General features: G+C 37.4%; 2 pseudogenes; both read left to right on the forward strand.

Annotated features, from left to right (window-relative positions):
• The first annotated feature begins 1533 nt into the window (after positions 1 to 1533).
• On the forward strand, positions 1534 to 2241 carry LOC149206690 (uncharacterized; annotated as a pseudogene).
• Positions 2242 to 3983: 1742 nt separating this feature from the next.
• Positions 3984 to 24088, forward strand: LOC149206691 (putative protein phosphatase 2C 44; annotated as a pseudogene).
• Positions 24089 to 26668: the final 2580 nt, after the last annotated feature.

Raw genomic sequence — 26668 nt, forward strand, 5'->3', positions numbered from 1 at the left:
TGACCTCTAGTTGTCCCTTTCACATACACTATCTCAAATAATTGATGAAATAATTTTTCATGAGCTGCTTTTGACTCCTTATCATTTATTGGAATAGCAAGTGTCAATACAACACCTAATGAATAATCTAGAAGCTTGTTGAGATACTCAATGTCTTAGCTTCCTAACTCCAATATCTGAGACAAGAGCTCCAAATCGATTCCTTCAAGGATTTCTTGTTTCCAACTTTCAGGAATCAATGAAAGACCTCATCCTTGACTTCTTTCACAGGTCTGACAACCCAATTGTGATTAGGATGATCCTGTGCAAGAGACTCTTCAACACCATTCCAAAAAGCTTTCTCCATTGTCGATTTAACCTGTGCCTTAATTTTATGATAACCTTTATTTATTCCACAAAGAATATTAGACAATGATCGCTCTCTATCATGAAAAATATCATTGACCATAATTTCATTGTCATTTAACAATTTTGCCTCAAGTGCACCTGCCAATCTATTGCTAGAGTTAGACTTAGTACTAAAGGAAGTTTATGGTTCTAAATTGGTTTTAAATAATGATCGGGCAACCTTATTTAATAATTTTAACAAAGATCTAGTCGTGTTTGACATAGCTAAACCAAGTTTAATTATAATTTATAATTAAAACATTAAGAAAGACAAATCTAACATACATCCTATCTTCGACCCTGTGTGAAAATCTATAAAATTTAGGTATTTTTATTAATAAGGAAATGTCGAATGGCTTCCCCATTTGGATTGTTGGTGTCAGTAATTTATAAAGAAAGCACATTAGTTTTCTTTAGAGTGTTGTGAGCTGTAATCTCACATAGGTTTTCTATTTTCCTAATATGGAGGTTATCCATGGGATTCACCCCATCGTATATATACACATTCATTTCCTTTTGTGTTAAATAAAGTAGAAGGTTGCCTTTGCAGTCTGATCTTGGAGAATTTGAGACCCTTTCATGGTATCAGAGCAGATCTGCAAGCTCCTTCTCTTTGTTTGATTGTTTCCATGGAATTTTGTTGATTGTTTGCTTGGAGTTATATCCTATATATTAGACCCATATTTGATCAATCTTGGAGCAGAATAATTGTAGATCGCAACATAAACCTTTATCTTATTTGTTGACGCATTCAACCGCTTTGTTGCCATTTGGTGGGGCACGTTCATCCTTCTGACTACTGGATCTAGATTGATTGCTCTGCTTTGCAATCTTTGAGATTGTCGCACCCCTCCTTAGATAGTGCAAGCATTCTATTCAATTTGCATTTGGAACATTTCTTGGATCGTGCCATAAGTTTGATATCCATCTATATTGATTTCTTTAGCCAGATTTTGCTAATTTTTTGCAGCATGATGTGTTTTCTTCGGCATTGGAAAATTTCCATTGTGCATTTAAAATTCAGCATCAGAACTACAGACCATCCATAGATTTTCCACCAAAGGGTTAATTATGGATTTTTTTTTGCAATTTTTTGTTGTTGTGGGATTTTATTTGAAGGGGGATTTTTTTATTATTTGTGATAATATGGCTGAATTGAGGACTATTGAGCTCCTCAATCCCCACAATTATCATACCTGGAAGCTCAAAATGCAACAACTCCTGCAATCAAAGGGATTGTGGCAAACTTTAGCAGAAAATCAACTCACCTTCACCAAAGAAATGGAGAAGTTTGCTTACAGAAACAAGCTTGATGAAGCCATGGGGTTAATTGGGCTTCAAGTTTCAGAGGGTTTGTTATTCCACCTTGAAAAACATGATACTCCGAAGAAAAGTTGGGACAAGATGGCCTCTCTATTTGGAAAAATAAACGAGTTCAAGGCCTTATAATTGGAAGCTGATTTTTCTTCATTGATCCCTACTGAGCATGCCTCTATTGAAGACTATCTTGTCAAATTCTCGTCATTGATTGCACAACTAAAAGTTTGTGAAGACACCAAATCAGACAATGAGTGCATTTTCCTGATTTTATCCAAGATGAAGGGTTCGTATCAACTATTTGCTTCTACATTTTATTGTATAATGGATGCACTTGGTGATAATTTCAAAATGCCTTCTTTTCAGTTATTTTGTGAACACTTAACAAGAAAACAATCTAAGCTTCAGTAGTTAGATTCTCTTTCTAACTCAACATCTCAAGCTCTTGTAGCACATATCTCTAAAGGCAAATCCAAACCTAATCCTCAAAAGAAGATGAATTCTACTCAAAGTAGTGAGCCTCCCTCCAAACCTTAGCAAAATTCAAATCCATCTCCATCCACTTCCAAGTTCAAAATGTCTTCCTCCAAGCCATAAAAGAAGACGTCAAATGAAACTTGCAACTTGTGTGGAGGAGAAGGGCATCCAGAATCCAAGTGTTATAAGAAAATTGAAGCATTGAATGAACCGGTGAAGCAACATAATATTTTTGTATCCAAACCCTCTTCATCTGGTAGAAGGCATGCTTTATCCCTAATGAGCATGCCTCTATTGAAGACTATCTTATCAAATTCCCATCATTGATTGCACAACTAAAAGGATGCGAAGACACCAAATCAGACAGTGAGTGAATTTTCCTGATTCTATCCAAGCTAAAGGGTTCGTATCAGGTATTTTCTTCTACATTTTATTCTACAATGGATGCACTTGGTGATAATTTTAAAATGCCTTATTTTGAGTTATTTTGTGAACACTTAACAAGAGAACAATCTAAGCTTCAACAATTAGATGCTCTTTCTAGCTCAACATCTCAAGCTCTTGTAGCACATATCTCCAAAGGAAAATCCAAAGCTAGTCCTCAAAAGAAGAAGGATTCTACTCAAAGTAGTGAGCCTCCCTCCAAACCTCAGCAAAAGTCAAAGCCCTCTCCATCCTCTTCCAAGTTCAAAAGGTCTTCCTCCAAGCCATGGAAGAAGAGGTAAAATGAAACCTGCAACTTTTGTGGAGGAGAAGGGCATCCATAATCCAAGTGTTATAAGAAACTTGAAGCATTGAATGAAGTGATGAAGCAACATAATATTTCAATATCCAAACCCTCTTCATCTGGTAGAGGGCATGCTTTATCTGCTTGAGATTTACATGCATTCTCAGACAGCTATATATTTGACTTAGATGCATCTCATCATATGATTCATTCCAGTAAGTTGCTTCCATCTCCATTTGATTGTAGTGTTTCCCAGATCGTAGTGGGAGACTCTTCATAGCTTGATGTTTGTGGATTAGGCGCTGTGGATGATGGTTGCATCAAGCCTGTTTTTCTTGTGCCTGACATCTCCACAAATTTACTTTCTATTTATCAGATATGCCATTATGGGGATGGGAAAATAGTTGATTTTTCTCCCAATGATGTAGTCATTCGAGAACGATAAGTTTTTGTTGCATATGGATAGGTAGATCACAACTCTCACTAATACATATTTGCAGGCTTTTAGCCTTCTTCTAGTAAATCTTTTATTGCACATGTTGATTCATTAAGTAAGCTTTGGCATGAACTATTTGGACACCTTAACTACGGATATTTGTAGCAAATGAATTCTCAACATATTGTGCTTGGGCTTCCTAAGGTGTCATGCACAGATGGAGTTTGTCTAGGATGTGTTCTTGGCAAACAATATCAAGATCCCTTTCCAAAAGGGAAAGCATTACGAGCTACTGTTCCTCTCGAGTTGGTGCATAGTGATCATATGATCATTCCAATTTGTTCCTTTTCAAGAGCTAAGTATGCACTTACCTTCATTGATGATGTCTCATGTAGATCTTGGGTATGTTTTCTTAAGTTTAAAAGTGAAATATTGGCCAGTTTCAAAAATTTTAAAACTTTTGTTGAGAAGCAATCATCTCTTTATATCAAGAATCTACACACATATAATGGTGGGGATTATGTCAGTCAGGCATTCAAATATTTTTGTAGAGAACATGGCATCTTGCATCAACACTCTGTTCCCTACACCCCTCAGCAGAATGGCATTGCTGAAAGGAAGAACATGACATTGAAAGAAATGGCCAATTTCATGATTCAGTCCAAGAACCTTCCATCCTCCTTTTGGGCCAAAGCAGTGAACTGTGCCAATTATATTCAGAATCAGATGCCTCATAAAGCAGTGTTACATATGACTCCAAAGGAAGCTTGGAGTCATGTCAAACCTGATGTCTCTACTTTTAGAGTCTTTGACAGTGCAACATGGGCCTTGATTCCAAATGAGAAACGTAAAGCTATGGAGAAAAAGAGCCAACCACTATTTTTTGTTGGCTACTGTGAAGACATGAAAGCATATAGATTGTTTGATCTTGTTACAAAGGATGTTTTGTTTCACACAACAGTTTGTTTTGATGAGAACTTCAAATACTCACAAGAACCCACTCTCTCCATATTTTACCATGATGGTCTATAGTTGTATTCTTGATGATCAAAAGGTTGATGAGAATCCTCCTCCTGAAGATGAAAATCAACTAGAAGAACAACCACTTCTTGCAGTTGATAAGCCTACATAAGAACATCTTAATCAAGAACAAGAGAGGAGAAGCCTTCACCAGAAGAAGTGACCTAAAAGGTATGGCTATGATGTATCTGATTTCAGTTATTTTTCTCCTGCTCCCAACAATATTCAGCCCAAGACAGTTGGTATTTCTCTTTTTAGTCATGCCATTTTAGAGGATCCCCAACAATGTTTTGATGTTGTTGGGATACCTGAATGGGAAGTTGCCATGACAGAGGAGTATTCTTCTTTGATGAAGAATCACACATGGGATCTCGTTCCTCTTCCCAAGGGATGAAAACTAGTTCGTTGCAAATGGGTCTATAGGACAAAGTATGTTGCAGATGGTACTGTTGACAAGTATAAGGCATGACTAGTGGCCAAGGGTTTTTCATAGGTTGAAGGTATTGATTACTCTGAGACTTTTTCCCCTGTTGCCAAAATGAATTCCATACGTCTTGTGTTGTCTCTTGCTGCCTCACAACACTGGTTAGTTTATCAGATGGATGTGAAGAGTGCTTTCTTGCACAAATATTTGCAGGAAGAAATCTACATGGAGCAGCCTCCTGGTTTTGTGCAAGACTCTTCTCTTGTCTGTAGGCTTCATTGTTCTTTGTATGGTCTCAAACAGGCTCCACGAGCTTGGTATGAGAAGATGGATAGTTTTCTACTGACTACAGGCTTTTCTCATTGTCACTCAGATCCTACAGTTTATACTAAAAGAGAAGGAATTAATCTTTTGGTATTAGTTCTATATGTGGATGATTTGATTATTACTGGGAGTTCTTCATCCATGATACATAGTGTACAACAACAATTGATGGAGCAATTCAACATGACAGATCTTGGCTTTCTGCATTATTTTCTTGGTTTGCATATTCATCAATCTTCAGATGGCATCTTTATTTATAAAAAAAAGTATGCTCTTGACTTATGTATTAATAAAAACTTTAACAATAATTATTTCATTTTAAAAGAAAGGTGAAATGGCATCTTTAAGTTTTTATTGAAATTAACATAATATTGTGATATTTTATGGACTAATTAGCTAACCATGTTACTTATGAAGTATTATTTTAATATGGTTGTATAAAGTATTTATAAAGTTTCACATATATTACTATATAGATATAACTATAATAATTTGGTCATTTTTTAGTAAATATAGAAATAAGTAAGCTTTTTGAACAAACCAGATACTAAATTCTCACTTTAAAAGTAAATTATTAAAGTTAAACAAAAATCTTAAAACTTTGCAGCTCAATGTTAAGAGAAAATATAAAAGAATAAATCCTGATGTCAGGGGCATTATTTTATCTTTGGGCAGAGAGAGTCATTTTACAACTCAATTTGTGAGTGATATGTAAATATCTCATATCTAATAAAAATAAAAATAAAATTATTTAATTAAGGTCAACCCATTAAAAAATAAGTATATAAATAAAAGATTGAAATCAATTAATCTATCAGTGCCTTCGTTTTCTATACTCATTGATTTTCACGTGAGTACCCTATTGCAAAGAGTCTAACATGCTATACAGTGACGTAATAAAGGATAGCCAACATATTGTCTTGCAGCATGACAATGAGCATGGAGGGGGAGACTAGGAGGCCTCAGTTCGCTATAAATTATCATCAGTAATGGGAACCTTTTAACTGTACCTTCGGAATGTAAATTTTACTGGCTTCTCCTCTTCTTCTTCTTAGTCTTCCATTCGTTATTTGCTAATTTATATACTAGCATTTGCACCTAATGTTGCAAAGGAAACGCCGTAAGGCATAGAGTGTGGAAGAATAGCGACATGCGAATGGGCATTGTTGAAAGTAAGGGTGGATGATAATGAGTTGCAATTGAAATTATTAGTTATGTGTATGTTGAATATGGATATTTTGTAAATAATAGTGTGTAGAAGAATAGTGACATGTGAATGGACATTGTTGAAAGCAAGCGTGGATGATATTGAGTTACACTTGAAACTATTAGTTATGTGTGTTTTGAATAGGGATATTTTGTAAGTAATATTAGTTTGTGGAAGAATAGCAACATGTGAATGGACATTCTTGAAAGCATGGGTGGATGATAATGAGTTATAGTTAATGCCAGGTAGAGGTTATCCATTATCCATGTATTAGTTGTTGTTTATGTGAACGTGTTTTTGTACATTATGTTAAAGTTTTTCAAATGGGCATCTTTGAAATTTTGGAAGAGAAATTGAAGTGTTTGGCAAGTTTTGGCATACTACTCATAAAAATCAATCCGAAAAAGGGGTATCTGTTGTAGTATTTGTAAATGAGTAAACATTTAAAATTTGGTTTTATATGAAAAAAATATTTAGTATGCATAATGAAACATTAAATTAAAACAATAATAATCAAACAATTTTGCATACCGTCATCTACAGATATTGTAAAGCAACTCTAGCCACATTTTGAATATTGCTACAGGGGCTTAGGCTGTAAAGACTCCACATTCAAAACAAAATGGAAAGGTAGGATGAGAAACATATTGGATCATAAAGCAATAGAGAGTATAGTGGAAGCATGGGATCCTTATAATTATCGTTGGTCCTCCTTAAGCCTTACTAGGATTGGTGCCTTTTGGTGGCTTATGCAAGAAGAGTTATTTTCTAAGTATCATTTTCATTTTGTTGCTCCTATGGGGCTTCTTAGATTCAGAATTTGAAGGGACCAACATCGTAATAGTGTTGTTTGGTGGCTTGGGCCTGTAACACATGAATTGGTACTTAGCCCCAAACAACTCGAGAGTGTAAAAATTTCCAAGGACAAAGGATAAAAAGGAGTTACTATTAAAATTTAAAATTCCCGCTTAACAAACTCTACCTGGGATTTCTTGAAAATTTTAATTTACCAGCCTCTGCATTTCATCAAAAGATAAGAGCCTTACTGTAAAATAAGGATTGAAACTAAAAAGTAATGAGCTATTATCATTTTTTTCTATTCCACCAGTCACAAAACATTAAACATGTATGTACCAGTTCACTTTACATGATTCATGATTTATTGCAGAAATGGCAAAAAAATCAATGCTTATTTCTTCTGATCTCAACAGAACTTTGCATTTTGAAATCTTATAAATCTATTAAAATAGTACCAATAGTACAAAATTATATCTTATTTTTGAGTGATCAGGAACTTTACAGCCCTAAAAGTTTTATTATGAGTAAAAGCTTATAATTTCATTGTCTTCTAACAGTTTTGTGTGAACGAACTCTAAATTTCTTGCTCCATTCTGACTTGAAGTAAATGCACAGGTGGTATATTGTAGGGAGACAGATTCAACCTGCAATTGTTTTGGAGAAACCTATAGAGCTTGTCAATTAGTAATCCTTCAAAAGGCCTAGCGCTCTTATTAGTCTTCAATGTGATTTTTCCCTAGAAGATACACAAACCCTGTATTCTTTGCCAATTCAATCTACTACAATTCCTCATCTAAGAGTAGTTACTTTCTTCCACTGTATTTCTGCTTGCATAACTTCTGTCATGTGAGGAGGAATGAGTTCCTCTAAGCTTGAGATAGTCTTTTATGCTTTCAAAAACCTGGCTGATAAATTCAGAGCCTTCAATGTTTGGGGCATCTTTGTAACCATATTGGGCTACACATTTATATACACCTTTTGGCTCTAGTTTTCCAACCATAAATCTCTCCGACAAAAGTATTGTCTTGAATGGAACCATTCTTATGGTGACAATGATAAGAACTTCATGCAGAGACCCCACATTCTTTACATAATGCTCAATAATCGGTGGTAAGTTAGAAATAAGGTCACTGCAAAAGAAATGAATTCCTGATACAAGTCAATTAATCCCAACAATCAATCCATTCAAACCTTCTATGCTGAGTTTTCTCTGTGCTAAATATTTATACTTTTTCTACCTTCCTTATTTCCAAGAGAACATTATGGTCAGAAAAATTGTTGCAATGACGAAGGGACACCAACCACCCTGTGGCACCTTATTCAATACAGATGATAGATAAACTCCTTCAAAGATAGAAAAAAACAGAGTGAAGGGTAGTATAAGAAAAACATGCATGTTCCAAACCACAAGCATGACCAAAATTGTTGCAATTAGGAAGGGACACCAACCTCCCTATGGAACCTTTTTCAATATAGATGATAGATAAACGCCTTCAAAGATAGCAAAAAACAGAGTGAAGGCTAGTATAAGAAAAACGTGCATGTTCCAACCGCAAGCATGACCAACGTTACTACGCACGTTGTATTGAACATTACCCCAACCACTGCAACCCCTGCACCACCAAACACCTAAAATTATCCTTGGAAACTCAAAAGAATCGATAAAACATACCAAATTCGGTTGTCAGATATAAATTCGTATATTCTTACCATATGCATTTCCAAATTGTGTTCCATCCCGGAATCCTACGACAATTGCAAGGCAGATAACCATGAGAACATAGTTAACTTTAGGTGAATAGATCTAACCCTCGTAATTTTGTGAGGTATGAACAATATTCACTCGAGGGAAGCAACTAAGAGCCATGGACTGCCTTATGATTGAGAATGTTGTCGTAATCAATGCTTGACTGGCTACAATGGCTGCTAAAGTGGCAACAATACGGCAGTTGGCTTCACTCCATCCTCATCTGATACAAGAAAAGGACGTTGCAAGTTACCAAACAATAAAGTAATTCATGGATTTCATTTAGTGAAGGGTAAAACAAGGCATGATATGGAGGACTACCATGTCAAAGAGTATAGGCATGTAGAAGATCATGATTTGGGGCTTTTTGCTATCTTTGACAGACATTTGGGACATGGCATCCCATGTTACTTGCAATCAAATCTTTTTGACAACATTTTAAATGAGGTAGGTATGAAGTGCTCGTGCCTTGGATGGTCATCTCAAATTTTCTTGGCCTTTTTGCAAGATTTTGTATTGCATTTCAACTTTTTTCGTAAATTTTTGAACTGATCAACTTTATTCAATTTTGTTAATAATGATGTTTTAATACATTTTTTAAACCTTTTTTTAAAGGGTTCTATTAAAACTAGTGTAGATTCATCAAATTTGGGTTCATTAAGTACTGAGAGGGATCAAATTTATTGAGGTGTAAATTTTTATTATTATTTGATCTCTCTTGGTATTTGAGAGATCCAAGTTTAAGATGGATCTATGCTATTTTATTTATTTTTTAGATATTGCCATATATATATGTAACAACATCTATGTAATACTGGGCTGTAGAGCACCTTGTTACTCTCTTGAAATTCAAGAAAATACTATATTTTTCTTTTGGTAAACTGACCTTCCAATTCATGAAGTAAAACTTATGATGAGTGTGCCTTTCGTTCCCTAAATGTGTAAAATTTTTACAACTAAGAATAACTGCAAGTAATATTGAAAATTCATAAAATTTAAATTTCTCAAATAAAAAATGATATTAGTTTATTTAATAATATTACTAAGTTAAAAATTTTAAATATTGTGTGAGGTTCAAAGATTTTAGGGTCTATTTTATTTATGGTGGTTGTGAAGGGTTGTTTTGCAAAATACATTAATAATACATATATTTAGGTCAATAATTCTAAGCATTCACAATCCATGAAGCCAATTAAAGAGTTTGAAATGTATTTAAAAGCTAGGGGAAAATTAAAATACAAAAGTCAATAGTTAAAACCATTTCTAACCCATCACAATAGAAATTGGAATTTTACTTTGAATCAACTTTTTGTAAGTAATTTATAAACGATGGATATAATATTTTCCAAATACAAATTCCCTAGAACCTCTTGAAAGAGACTTTTAGTTAGTCTGTGTATTTATCTATAATTTCTGCTGTATATTGGTTTATTTTGTGGCAGAAAGATTTAACGGACTCCGATATAAAATGGTATGGCTGAGTCTTGTGTGTGATCGATGTGTACACTATTTGGAATTCGAGTGTCTAACCAGAGTAGCATGTATTGAAAATGCGATGTGTGTCGGAATAAGGTTGGTGTCACTAAAAAGTGAAGGCGCCGACGATTAAAAAGATTACACATGTAGAACGATAGTAAACGGGAAGGTCGGTCAGAACTAGTAAACTGGAAATATTATATATTCTATTGCCAAGAGACATTCCACGTCTTCCCCATTTTATGTTGCTCAAGATTATTACTATTATAGGGAGACTGAGAATAGTCCAAGGAGGAGAGGATTGAACGGAGGCACTAGACATCTTGCTTCGAGAACCTTCCCTGCGCATGAATTATTTTCGAAAACCTTCCCTCGGCATGTATCCGTATATAGAGGATTGGTTAGACGCACTAAACATGATGATGGTTAGGCTCTTTGAAGAACATGATGATGAGCAGGATGCACTACACAGGCTCTTTCAAGAACATGACAATGATGAAGATTCTCTCTGCAGGCTCTTTCAAGAACATGACGACTATGAACGTGACGATGAGGAACATGACAATTATGGGGATTCACTACTGAGGCTCCGAGAACATGATGATGAGGAACGTGAAGATTATGGGGATGCATTGCCCAGGCTCTTTCACGGACATGACGATGAGGAACGTGATGAAAATGGGGATGCACTACGTAGGCACTTTCAAGAACATGACAATTATGGAGTTGCACTACCCAGGCTATTTCAAGAAAATGACGATGAGGAACATGACGATTATGGGGATGCACTACTCAATCTCTTTCAAGAACACGACGATGAGAATCAAGAAAATGACGATGATGAGCATCACGATTATGGAGAAGCACTGCGCAGGCTCTTTCAAGAACATGACGATGGGGAACATGGCGACTATGGGGATGCAATACAAAAGCTCTTTCAAGATCATGACGATGAGGAACATGACGATTATGGGGATTCACTACGAAGGCTCTTTCAAGAACATGACGACGAGGAACATGAAGATTATGGGGATTCACTAGGAAGGCTCTGTCAAGAACATGACGATTATGGGGATGCACTCCTCAGGCCCTTTAAAGAACATGGCGATGAGGAACATGACGATTATGGGGATGCACTGCACAGGCTCTTTCAAAAACATGACGATGAGAAGCGTGATAAAAATGGGGATTCACTGTGCAGATTCTTTCAAGAACATGACGATTGTGGGGATTCCCTACCCAGGCTCTTTCAAGAACATGAGGACGGTGAACTTGACGATTATATGGATTCACTACGCAGGCTCTTTCAAGAACATGACGATGAGGAGCATGGCTATTATGGGGATGCATTACTCAGGATGTTTCAAGAAAATGACGATGAGGAACATGGCGATTATGGGGATACACTACGCACACTCTTTCAAGAACATGACGATTATGGGGATGCACTGCCCATGCTCTTTCAAGGACACGAAGATGAGGAACGTGATGAAAATGGGGATGCACTACGTGGGCACTTTCAAGAACATGACAATTATGGGGTTGCACTACGCAGGCTCTTTCAAGAAAATGACGACGAGGAACATGACGATTATGGGGATGCACTACTCAAGCTCTTTCAAGAACACGACGATGAGAATCCAAAAAATGACGATGATGAGCATCACGATTATGGAGAAGCACTGCGCAGGCTCTTTCAAGAACATGGCAACTATGGGGATGAAATACAAAAGCTCTTTCAAGATATTGACGACGAGGAACATGACGATTATGGGGATTCACTAGGAAGGCTCCTTCAAGAACATGACGACGACAAACATGAAGATTATGGGGATTCACTAGGAAGGCTCTTTCAAGAACATGACGATTATGGGGATGCACTCCTCAGGCCCTTTCAAGAACATGGCGATGAGGAACATGACGATTATGGGGATGCACTGCGCAGGCTCTTTAAAAAACATGACGATGAGGAGCGTGATGAAAATGGGGATCCACTGCGCAGAGCCTTTCAAGAACATGACGATTATGGGGATTCCCTACCCAGGCTCTTTCAAGAACATGAGGACAAGGAACTTGACGATAATAGGGATTCCCTACCCAGGCTCTTTCAAGAACGCGAGGATGGTGAGCTTGACGATTATAGGGATTCACTGCGCAGAATCTTTCAAGAACATGACGATGAACATAACAATTATGGGGTTGCACTTCGCAGGCTCTTTCAAGAAAATGACGAGGAACATGACGATTATGGGGATGCACTACTCAAGCTCTTTCAACAACACGACGATGAGAATCAAGAAAATGACAATGATGAGCATCACGACTATGGAGAAGCATTGCGCAGGCTCTTTCAAGAACATGACGATGGGGAACATGGCGACTATGGGGATGCAATACAAAAGCTATTTCAAGATCTTGATGACGAGGAACATGACGATTATGGGGATTCACTATGAAGGCTCTTTCAAGAAGATGACGATGAGGAACATGAAGATTATGGGGATTCACTAGGAAGGCTCTGTCAAGAACATGACGATTATGGGGATGCACTCCTCAGGCCCTTTCAAGAACATGGCGATGAGGAACATGACGATTATGGGGATGCACTGCGTAGGCTCTTTCAAAAACATGACGATGAGAAGCGTGATGAAAATGGGGATTCACTGCGCAGAGCCTTTCAAGAACATGACGATTATGGGGATTCCCTACCCAGGCTCTTTCAAGAACATGAGGACGGTGAACTTGACGATTATAGGGATTCACTGCGCAGGCTCTTTCGAGAACATGACGATGAGGAGCATGGCGATTATGGGGATGCGTTACTCAGGCTGTTTCAAGAAAATGACGATGAGGAACATGGCGATTATGGTGATGCACTACGCACGCTCTTTCAAGAACATGACGATTATGGGGATGCACTGCCCATGCTCTTTCAAGGACATGAAGATGAGGAACGTGATGAAAATGGGGATGCACTACGTAGGCACTTTCAAGAACATGACAATTATGGGGTTGCACTATGCAGGCTCTTTCAAGAAAATGACGACGAGGAACATGACGATTATGGGGATGCACTACTCAAGCTCTTTCAAGAACGCGACGATGAGAATCCAGAAAATAACGATGATGAGCATCACGATTATGGAGAAGCACTGCGCAGGCTCTTTCAAGAACATGACGATGGAGAACATGACAACTATGGGGATGCAATACAAAAGCTCTTTCAAGATATTGACGATGAGGAACATGACGATTGTGGGGATTCACTAGGAAGGCTCTCTCAAGAACATGACGACGAGGAACATGAAGATTATGGGGATTCACTAGGAAGGCTCTTTCAAGAACATGAGGATTATGTGGATGCACTCCTCAGCCCCTTTCAAGAACATGGCGATGAGGAACATGACGATTATGGGGATGCACTGCGTAGGCTCTTTCAAAAACATGACGATGAGGAGCGTGATGAAAATGGGGATTCACTGCGCAGAGCCTTTCAAGAACATGACGACGAGGAACATGATGATTATGGTGATTCCCTACCCAGGCTCTTTCAAGAACATGAGGACGAGGAACTTGACGATAATAGGGATTCCCTACCCAGGCTCTTTCAAGAACATGAGGATGGTGAACTTGACGATTATAGGGACTCACTGGGCAGGCTCTTTCAAGAACATGACGATGAGGAGCATGGCGATTATGGGGATGCATTACTCAGGCTGTTTCAAGAAAATGACGATGAGGAACATGGCGATTATGGGGATGCACTACGCACGCTCTTTCAAGAACATGACTATTATGTGGATGCACCACTGAGGCTCTTTCAGGAACATGACGGTGAAGAACATGACGATTATGGAGATAGGCTACACAGGTTCTTTCAAGAACATGACAATTACGAGGATGCACTGCGCAGGCTCTTCCAAGAACATGAGGTGGACGGCTTGGGGGACGCAAGACGCTTGTTGTTGCAAGCAATGGAATTCTATGTTTTTTGAGCTAAAAATGTAAATTTTCGCATGCTGAAAAGCCTCCGAGTAGAAAATGGAATTGTTCGAATGCTGATAAGATTGTATAATATCGCCCTCATTTTAATTGTAGATCAATTTCATTTTATTTTAGTTCTAGATCAATTTTTGTTGGAGTGAATTGTAAAGAGATATCCAATGTTTCAAAAATTGCGTTTGTGACAAATCGTTATCATTTTTGATAATTTCCTTCATTTATATAAATATGATGGTTATCAAATGGCTCTTTAGAAAAAAATTGTATATTAGATGAGATTTCTGACTCTGATGCACATCCAGTAAAATGCTTTTACAGCTGATCTGCCATTCCTTGTATTGGTTGTCACTTGCTATTTTCAAAGTTTTGTATTGTGTAAAATGCTAATTAAGTATTTTAATGCTGACAAGTATCTCTGATAATAATGGAGCCGAAGTTCTGGACAGACCCAGAAAGTGCCATCAAGAATGCATACAAGCTGATTTAGGGCCTGGTGGCTCCATAACAGTCACTGCTATTTTAGTTGATGGGAAAAAACTCTTTGTAGCAAATACAGGGGATTCCAGGGCTGTTATATGTAAAACGGCATTGCTATTGAGCTGACTTTTGATCATGAGCCAAGTATTGAACGCCAAAACATCGAGAAGGGTGGATTTGTGACACTTCTGCCAGGTACCACTACAAATGCTGTGCAGAGATTAATTTTAATGAGAACATACTTAAATAATTTTTTGATTTGTAACTTTATAATTCTATCTTAATGGTCTAGCTCAAGAGTAACATTTGAATGTGAGAGACACGACCATAGATGCAACCACAAAATTTCTCATTTTGGCTAGTGATGGATTGTGGAAGGCAAGGCATTTTTTCCAATCATTTACTTATTTGCATAGTTACTGTTAGATGCATACTTTCTTTTCGCAAACTCATCTCACGGGAGAAAGCATCTAGGAAATTTTTTGATTACTGTATTGTCATTAATTTTACTCGAATACTTCATCTGAATACCAGAGAGGTTCTTTTTTGAAGTTCTTAAAGAAAGATGCCCCAAGTAATTGCATTGCAAAGAGAGGATTTCCTTTCCCTAGGTGCCAGGTCCGAGGGGCATTTATCTGCCCAGTCCCTGGAATTGCACGTAGTGTCACCCCTTAACTTATTCTATAGGAATGCGGAAAACTGTAATGAGAATGGAGGTAAGGTGGTTGGCTTAACATTCCGTCGACCTCACCAGTTGAATCAAAGATGCATTATATTATTACAAATTAGCAAATGTATACATGGGAAAGAATTCTCTTCTAATCAAATAAAATGCTAAAACAGACAGTATGTGGAAGCAGAATGATAAGTCAAGCAAATTGATAAGATGTGTGTATTGAACCTCATAGCTATCCCCTTTCTCCAAGACCTTCACAAAACAAATTCGCAATTTGCCTATTTCAGATATAATCAGCCTTTGAATGCCTAATGATTCCTGCTGTGTTGGCAATGCTTCCAAATCAGAATCAAATACTTGCAGACAGAACTTTTATTTTCAACTTTGCCATACTGCTGCAAATGTTTGGTAATCCTCCGTATCTCTTCCAACGTTGGTGAATGAATGCCACTCTCGTGAATAGATTCAAGTACAGTTTTTTGTTCTAGCGTTGGCTTCCATCGATGAGTGGCGCCTCTCGTTGTATTTTTCCCTACAGAGTTGGATAGATGAATTAATATAAGAAAAAGAGATGGATCAACAAAATTCAAAAACACAGGCAGATCCATAAATCTAGCACTCTAAAAAACAATAAATACCTGATAGTTTTCTGGTCATTGTTGGGTTATTGTAGCCTTCATATTATTCACTAGTGTAGAAACAACTCCACCCCACCGATGGATTCGATGATGAGAGGAGGAGCTCAATGAAAGTAAGATGAGATATATGAAACCCGCCTATGGATGAAAGTAAATAGAAAGACTCTTTATATAAAACCCAGAAATAGGCAGAGAAATTAGAGGAATTAATGGAAATATGGATAGGTTGATTACTCTGAAATGGGATGGGATCAATTGTGATGTGAAGGCCGTTGAGTGGACAAGGTCTCCCGATAAAGCATTCCAAGGGAGCCACGTACCTCAGCAAATTACGTGTAAACGCTCCTTTCTTGCGCCGCGGCCAGATGCCAGATGCGATAGGCGGCTAGAGATAATGAATCCAACACTTTGAATCAAACGGTGAATATTAATTCCATCGTCTAACAACGAAATCAATGGCGCAGGAAAGTACAGAATGGCACTGGAGGGGAGTCCTTTCCAGAAGAACTTTACGGCGTAATTATGTGAAAGTGTTTCTGAATGTATACCCGTGGACTCTGCATTACAGTGTATTATAATACACTAGATGAAATTTAATTTAAATTTGATTTATAAGAATAAATGCAAGTTGTTTTTTCTGGGTGGAGTATTTAGAAATTTTATATATATATATATATATATAAAGGATTTAGAAATTGTAATTTTTTATATATATTTTTTTTGGAGTATTCAGAAATTGTAATTTGATTTATGAGAAGAAATAGAAGAAATCTTAATGTCTTTTAATTTAGTTTTTTGGAGTATTTAGAAATTGTGTTTTTGGCGCATTATTATTTAAAATAAGAATTATAATATTAAAAGATATTAATAGATGTATAAATTTTTTAAACTAAAATAATCATTTAAAATTGGAAGAAAAATTTCAAAATATTTCATGGAAATGTGGACAATGAATTGATAATTTGATTTAAAAAAAAATTATATTTTATTTTTTTGAAATTGGATCCCTCTGCATTCTTTAACAACATTCCTATGTTAAAGAGACCTAACCTAAGCTCAATAAAATCAATATAAATAAAATAATATAAATACTCAAAAATCAATATAAATGCTCAAATAATCAAGATAGTTAAAACTGAATGATCACAAGTGCAGTAAATAAAGTGTACCCAACAATTAACATCCTGCTACTGATCTTTTAAGGATTCCAGGCACACTCTTATGTGAGATTGTAGTTACTTCAAAACTACATTTTAATAATTATGATGCCACCAGTTCCAGTCTCATAGAGATTCGTGCATTGAGTTAGTAATACAAGGTCAACAAAGAATTGCCACCAAGATTCATTACATTAATTAATCATTACTTAGTTATTACCTCAGAGTTGTGCTTAACCTTGCTTTTGATATTACCCAATGTCCTCCAATCAAAACACTGCATCGGGATTCATAAGATTAATTAATCATTACTTAGTTATTACCTCAGTTTTGCTAAACCTTGCTTTTGATATTACCCAATGTCCTCCTCTCAAGACACTGCATCGGGATTCATAACCTTGTCATGAACGCTCTCCATCTTCCTGCGCTTCACCACCATTCCTTGATTACACCGGGTGCCAAATTTCTCCAAACGTCCAACATCAATGCTGATAGTAAGTTCATAATTACTGGGATAATTGTCTTTTATCAGCACTGCCTACCGCCTACCCATGAACCGCCTGCGGATCACTGCAGAGTGCTCGCCACAAGCCTCGATTCTTTACCCATGGCTGGTTGGATGTGGCAGTAACTGCAACTGTCCCGAATGTTTTCGCCTATAGGGGGCGTCTATTGATGTGACCACCTGCCACTAGCCACACAGCACTAGCAGGTATATCTTCTATTATTTGGCTGCCTCATATGAGGGGCTCCGTCGTAAGCACGGTAAATCAACTGCCCAACATTATCCCGGGTCACTGTTGGGTATTTTTGAATGGAGAAAATACCAAAACCAATCATGCAAAGACCACAGAGCCAATGCTCTGTTTCATTTCTTCACAGGATATTTTGTGCACAGAGAAGGCCCAAAAACTTTTACTGAGAACAGAGTATAACACCACCACAGAATGACTTGTATTCATTAAAACCAAAATGCCTAAAGCAACATATTCATACTCTTTGCTGAGAGGGATTTACCAAAAATAATTACATTCAAAACATTTACTCTGTCTTCACATGAGAATTTACTGTGCTGGGTAAAATTCTCGTTTACATTCACTGACTGTGAAAACACATTACTTACTGGTGTAAAACTATTTTTACACATACTGCTGTAAAAATATTTTACACATGCTTCTGTAAAAACATTTTACATATGCTGCTCAAAATAAACAAAACATTATATGCCCCAAAAACTTACTGCGCATTACAAAATGGTCAACACATATAATCTATGCACTGCTGTGCATTTCCTCTTGCAAAAACAAACACCAAAGGTCAACACAAAGAAAATACATGCGCTCCACTACTTTTCACTCTCACACTGCTCACATTTCATTACAATGAGGAACTAATTTTTATGCACTGCTGTGCAACACTTCAAATTCTACATTCCCTTTCTGCGTTCCTCCTTTTATTCATGTGTGCGTGTTATCAAAATGGTCTGCGTATTGCCCCCATTTTTACTCTGCCCCCTATCCTCTTTTCACACACTACAATACCAAAAAAAAAACCACGAGCAGCCACTACTACACATATAAAAAAAACTTAACAACCTCCACACACGGGCTTACATAGCCATATATAAAAAAAACATATAAAAAAAATATAAAGGACGTATGCCCCATAACATTATTAAAGGGCCTCCACCAAGATCTACGTAAAACATTAAATTCCATAACTTCATCACTTACGGCGGTCAACCAATAAGACAAACACTCCACGCAACGTATTGAATTGACACAGGCCCGTGCACCTTCAAGAATCGACGGCTGACAACACGCAAGGAGATCGGACGGCTGGAGTGGATATCGGAAGGCATTTTAATGCTGAGCTTTACCTCCCGATATGTCAGAGATGCTGATGTCAGGTGAGAGCCACGCGTCTTCACCAAATCGCATCGGAGGCCAATATACGGAAACAACTTTTCATGGGAAGGCGGTGCGATGTGCTCTGGGCGGTTTTGTGGTTTTCAATCTGGCGGTTTTGGAGAGCGCAGTACGGCTGCGTTGACAGCCATTGAAATTACATTTTCAACACTCCCCTTTAATTTCAACTGCTGGGCATTCAATCTTACCCAAGCACTTCCTCACATGGAGGGATTCATCAACACTGCTATTACAAAGACATCTTCCTCACATAGAGGGATTCACCAACTGCTTCTGATGCAGTTCCACACACAACAAAGTTGTCTTCCTCTTAATAGAGGGATTTACCTGAGACTGTGCTTAAGAGCACCTTCCTCATGACAGAGGGATTAACCATAACAATGTGCTGAAGAGCACCTTCCTCTTGACAGAGGGATTCACCTGTGACTATGCTGAAAAGCATCATCCTCTTGATAGAGGGATTTACCACACTATGCTGAAAAGCATCTTCCTCTTGACTGAGGGATTCACCATGACACTGTGCTGAAAAGCACCTTCCTCTGTAATAGAGGGTTTCACCAAATGACTGTGCTGAAGAGCACCTTCCTCATTAACAGAGGGATTACAAACAGACACTGCTTTACATGCAGTTTCAAAAACAAACAATCATTGCACTGCTGTGTGTGCAAACTCATTACAATGTTCTCTTATGCTGATGCATATTCTCTGCTGCACTGTTGTGCCATCTTCTTTACTGTGTCTATCCCATGCTGCTGTGTCTACACTTGCACTGCTTCTGTACTTTTCAAAGACAAGATACTCTGTCTTTTCTGGAACAATTACACTATCCCAATTTACAAATTTACACAGCTGTGTGTAAACATTTCTTACACTCACTGCTGTTGCATATATTGCATTTCAATTCAATGAACAACAAATTCATTACATTTACCTTTACTGTTGTAAGGAAACTTTCTTTTGCATGTGCTGCTGTTCAAAACTTCTTGCTGCTGCATTTTTCACATTTGCATTTCTGTGTGCTTCTCCTTCTTGCCATCATGCTGCTGTCCATAACTTCTTGCTGCTGCATTGTCTCTGCAATTTGCACTGTCGCTGCCTTTTGTTTCATCATACTGCTGTGCCCATACTCTTGGCACTTCATTCTCCACAAAAAAAAACACAGGCTGTTACTTTTTACACCCTTGCTTCACACAATCTTCAGTTTCATTTTTTTTTAATTACACAATGCACTCCTGTGAAATTCCTTTCATTTTTCTGCTGCCACACATTATCATTCATCCCATGTGCATTAAAAATATACGCTGCCCCTGTTTTTCTTTATGCATCTCTGTGCATGTTGCATTGCATACAAAAAAAAATTACATTTTTCACTGCTGTGTATTGTACTTACTTTGCTGTGAGTATGTTCTCTCACATTACATAAAAGAAAACTACATTCCATGCTATGTATTTCAATGCATGTGCTCCATAAAAAAAATTCAAGCTGTTGTTTTATGTTTTGTCCTCCCACTGCTGTAAGGGTCTCCATGCTCTGCATTTTTCTTTTATCTCGCTGCTGCTCTTTACATTTCAGCGCTGCCATCTTTTCTTCTTTATGCATTTCTGTGCATATTGCATAAACACAAAGCAAAAACATTGCTGATTTCATCACTGCTGCATATTACCTTTTAGAGGGATTAACAAAGATTTCATTTGCAACTGCTGCGCTACAATACATCCTCCATCAACAAATGACTGTTAATACAGTTCAGCAAACAAAAAAAATTCAAGCTCCCCTTTAATGTGTGCTTGTCTTCTTTTGGCAGACTCTTCTCAAAACAAATTTAGATCGACTGGAGAGTTCAAGGGGTTTTCAGATTGCCTTTCCTTCCTTCTCCATACTTGTGTAACTTTCTTCTTTTGCATGGGTCTAGCTTGTGTAAGAGCCCATGTCAAGTTACAATCTCGTGCCATATGCCCAATGTTATGACACTTGAAGCATTCAACTTTATTCATGAATGAGAATTCATAATTTCTTCTTGTGAAATTATTTCTTGGAGATTGTCGGGGACCACAACATCTATCTCCATGAAATGCTCTACAGTCTTTTGCCATATGACCAAAGTTTGAACAAGCATAACAATAACCATAAAATGAACTTTGGTACCTGGGAGATGGAGGTTTTCTTGATGCACTTCTGAAGCCTTGCTGCCTTGAGATCCTTTGATGATCACCATTGCCTCTTGCCTTTTTGCCATCAGCTACATTTCTTCTTGGAGCTGGTTTTCTACTTGGAGCAGGATCTCTTCTATTGCAGCCTTCATTTTTCTCCTTGCCTTTGCTGGAACTAGGAGCATCACCATCTCTTTCTGGCTTCTTCACATCTCCTTTGCTTAAAGCATCCTCATCCTTGTTTGAGGATTCACCTACATACCCAAGTCCTGATTTATCAAATGGAGATCTGTGATAGCTGAGCATGTCATCCAGAGCTTGAGAGCTCTTCATGATCTTGTTCATCCCTTCAACCTTTTTCCTGAGGAGGACAATCTCTTCTTCTAACTTTTCACATTCATTATTTTTCTTTGCTAGCTGTCCCTCAGTTTCTTCCTTGCTACGAGTAGCTTCAGCTGCTACTATTTTGAAGGAGATAATGTCAGTCTTCATTTTGGAGATTTCTTCATCTTTTGCTTGACTGCTCTTCATTTTCTTTTCAGCTCCTTGTGCCTGCTTCTTGGCTTCTTGTAGTTCGGACTTAAGGGAGGAGACCTCTACCTTGTACTGTCCAATCTCTTCCACAAGTTTATTCACTTTCTTGTGTCTTTCTTCAAGTTGACTTGTCAAGACATCTGAATGCTTCTTTGCACTATTCAGCTGATTTGTCATGGATATGACTTCTTCATGATGTTTCTTCTTGCATTGATCAAGCTCCTTCTTGAGCTTGGCTAGCTCTTCATCCCTTTCTTTTACTTGAAGCTTGATGAGGTCAAGCTTTTCATTCTCAGCTTCTATGATGGGTTCTTCTTGACTTTCTTCTTGACTCATTTTCATGGTCAGTGCTCCCTTTACATGAAGGTCATGCAGTCTGTCCCATATATCCTTTGCTGATGAATATTTTCCTAGATTCCTCTTCACAGAATCAGGGAGTCCATCCAAGATTAGTTTTGCTGCTTGTGCATCATACTCCATGGATTCTTTATCCATCTTGCTGTCATCAATCACTGACTCCCAGACTTCAATCCCCTCAGACATTAGGAAAGCCCTCATCATTATTTCCCATACATCAAAGTTTCCATCAAACTTTGGAACCTCAAATACAATACTTTCAAACAGATTGCCATCTAGTTTAGTAGAGAAGGGAGACACGTTTTTAGCAGGCTTGGATGCTTTCTTCTTTGACCTTGCCATTCTTAACTAGTCTTCAAATACTTGACTGTGTTTTTTTTAAAACAACTGACTGTTCCTTCAACAATAACTCAAAAACTTGAGAAATACCTGAATCCCTTTGGCTGAGTCTTCACACTGCTGGAGAAGTTTTACTGCTGCAACAAGAATCTTTCCTTCAGCTTCTTTGACACTTTTAAAGAGCCTGAACCAGCTCTGTCACCATCAAAGAGCCTGGACTAGCTCTGATACCACTGTTGGGTATTTTTGAATGGAGAAAATACCAAAACCAATCATGCAAAGACCACAGAGCCAATGCTCTGTCTCATTTCTTCACAGGATATTTTGTGCACAGAGAAGGCCCAAAAACTTTTACTGAGAACAGAGTATAACACCACCACAGAATGACTTGTATTCATTAAAACCAAAATGCCTAAAGCAACATATTCATCCTCTTTGCTGAGAGGGATTTACCAAAAATAATTACATTCAAAACATTTACTCTGTCTTCACATGAGAATTTACTGTGCTGGGTAAAATTCTCATTTACATTCACTGACTGTGAAAACACATTACTTACTGGTGTAAAACTATTTTTACACATACTGCTGTAAAAATATTTTACACATGCTTCTGTAAAAACATTTTACATATGCTGCTCAAAATAAACAAAACATTATATGCCCCAAAAACTTACTGCGCATTACAAAATGGTCAACACATATAATCTATGCACTGCTGTGCATTTCCTCTTGCAAAAACAAACACCAAAGGTCAACACAAAGAAAATACATGCGCTCCACTACTTTTCACTCTCACACTGCTCACATTTCATTACAATGAGGAACTAATTCTTATGCACTGCTGTGCAACACTTCAAATTCTACATTCCCTTTCTGCGTTCCTCCTTTTATTCATGTGTGCGTGTTATCAAAATGGTCTGCGTATTGCCCCCCATTTTTACTCTGCCCCCTATCCTCTTTTCACACACTACAATACAAAAAAAAACACCACGAGCAGCCACTACTACACACATAAAAAAAACTTAACAACCTCCACACACGGGCTTACATAGCCATATATAAAAAAAACATATAAAAAAAATATAAAGGACGTATGCCCCATAACATTATTAAAGGGCCTCCACCAAGATCTACGTAAAACATTAAATTCCATAACTTCATCACTTACGGCGGTCAACCAATAAGACAAACACTCCACGCAACGTATTGAATTGACGCAGGCCCGTGCACCTTCAAGAATCGACGGCTGACAACACGCAAGGAGATCGGACGGTTGGAGTGGATATCGGAAGGCATTTTAATGCTGAGCTTTACCTCCCGATATGTCAGAGATGCTGATGTCAGGTGAGAGCCACGCGTCTTCACCAAATCGCATCGGAGGCCAATATACGGAAACAACTTTTCATGGGAAGGCGGTGCGATGTGCTCTGGGCGGTTTTGTGGTTTTCAATCTGGCGGTTTTGGAGAGCGCAGTACGGCTGCGTTGACAGCCGTTGAAATTACATTTTCAACAGTCACCTGGGAGTGAGTCTGGGTTCTATCTACGACGCCAGCCCCTGGCCTATTGCAAGTTAACAAAAGGAGGGGTCTTCAAAACCGGAAACCACTAACAGAAAAAAATATTATGAATCCATGAATAATGTTTCTTTCTTTTTCTATGCGCGGGTAGTCAATTAAATACAGAAATACATGAAATGATCCGTCTTGATTCAGAAGGCTTCACTTTGACTCTGAAACGTCAAATGTCATATGGCAAGTTCTAAAGAATCCACATATGAATGTTCTCCCGTGTACCCTACGAACTAAGACTTTGCCCATTGTCCATCCTACAATTCCATTCAATATTCCACCTCCGCTCCTCCGCTCTCCATCCTACAATTCCATTCAATATTCCACCTCCGCTCCTCGAGTCTCGATCCTGATCCTGTATTTATAGGCGATCCCTTTGGGCATAGCATGTATGAATGAAATTATTCCCAAAATTAACTAACAATCCATTGTCACCCAGCGGATTATATAAGGTATTTCGTACGTCGGCAAGCATAGAAATGGAAATGATAATGCCGTTGCCCATGAAAACCAATGCGTCTGTTCTACTGGTTACTGGTCTCACACTGCTTATGGTGACATTGCTCTTCAGGGAAGTTCCAAAGGTTGTAGTCGCTGCTCCTCCTGGACCGCAATCCAACCCACATGCTCCATCTCCACCACGTCCACATGTTCATTCTTCAGCTGAAAGAGCTGGAGCAGTAGTGTGTCCTCCCAAATCTCAATGCGGCAACCATGTTGCAACTCCACCTGGATGTTGCACTGGATCGTTAATTAAGAAGGATGTCACTCTTCACAGGAATTTAATTTCCTTCCTCAACGAAAACCGTCAGACACGACAAGTTTAGTTTCTCCGCATATGTTTTGATGCCTGAACCAAAAAAGTATGTCACCACTAAGAATCCAGGTCTACATTATATATTTTGGTATTTTCTCCCCCACTCATCTGCTTTCTAGCAGTTAGCTTACTGTAATAGGATTTGGAACTTCCATTCATATGATTAACCTTGGAAGCTTTTCATTCTTATGAATAAATAGAATAAAGGTTCAAAGTGTGCCGGGCTTCCCTGGCTTGCCTTGAGCCAAATTTCTCAAAACCTTATGGTTTATTTTAAATTATATAAATAAGCCAAATATTTATTCTTTAACTAAAAATTATTTCTATCAAATATGTTTAGATTGAAAGTGAATATTATTAGAAAATTCTTTTCATCACAGAATTTCAAATAGAAACTGTAAGGTAACCATTATTTATAATTTTTGTTTTTATTAAAAACCGTATTTAAATATAAGCAAAATTTAGAACTACTTTGTTGTTAAAAATTCTAATCATTAAAAAAATAAATGTTTTTTCATATATATAGAAAGAAAAATCATTTATAATTTAAATGTGGATTTTATTATTATTTATAAAGTTTAATTATGCAATCAAATCAAACATGTAGTTAATTATATGTAATTTTATTCATATAAAACTGAATAATTAACTTACAAAAATGCTATCTAAAAATAAATAAATCTATAATAAATAAGAAAATAATGAATTCATTGTACTTAAACATTTTTAAATGATATTTTCTTGTGATTTTACATGATAACACAATAAGTTCAATGCAAAATATGAACACAATTGATACTATCCACAAGTATGTAAAAGTGTTAACATAAATTTGAAAAATTATTACATACATAAACTTTGTCCAAAGACAAACATGGGTTTGTCTTGGATTGTTGAAGAACATTTAATTTCTAAAGAGTTGTGTACCTACAAATATATTGGGTGGCATTAGTAAATTTTTGAATCTATTATTATCCAAATACAAGCATGAGTTTGTCTTGGATTGTTGAAGAACCTTTAATTTCTAAAGAGTTTGTACCTACAAATATATTGGGTCATATTAGTAAATTTTTGAATCTATTATGTTGCAAACACTTGATTAAATCCCCTTTAGAGAGGTATTAATATATTTATCTAATATGTAATTTCCTATATGAAGTGTATGCCTTTTATGTCTTCCGTGAAATAGATAATATATAAGATTGAAACTACATATATTATATGAAATTTTTACAAATGGATTATTCCTTTGACAAACATTTTTTTAGATATCATTTTTGGGATTCAACTGCGCTAAGTAAGTCATTCACGTATGACCATTTCCATGAGAGGTAGTCGTAACTGACTAATTTCTCATGATTTTTGAACAGTTCACTTAGCACTCATTGCATCAGGTGATGCTCACAGGGGTGAAGAAGTGGGATTGAAACTAGTGCAATGAATCACATAGCATCAATCATCACTTCCGAGGCTTGCACTTGGTAACCAAGACTTCCTGGGAGGTCACCCATCCCAGATCTCCTCTGGCTCAAGCGCGCTTAACTGTGGAGTTTGCCCCACAATCAAGCCCACTTAGCTTGCTACCCCATTTGCAAAACCTTAGCAAGCCCCGGAAGTGATGATTGATGCTATGTGATTCATTTCACTAGTTTCAATCCCACTTCTTCACCCCTGTGAGCAT

This window comes from Pinus tabuliformis, chromosome 1_2 (assembly GCF_031772625.1).
Source record: "Pinus tabuliformis cultivar Carrire ecotype Pingquan chromosome 1_2, CPIR1, whole genome shotgun sequence".
NCBI classification, from domain to species: Eukaryota; Viridiplantae; Streptophyta; class Pinopsida; order Pinales; family Pinaceae; genus Pinus; species Pinus tabuliformis.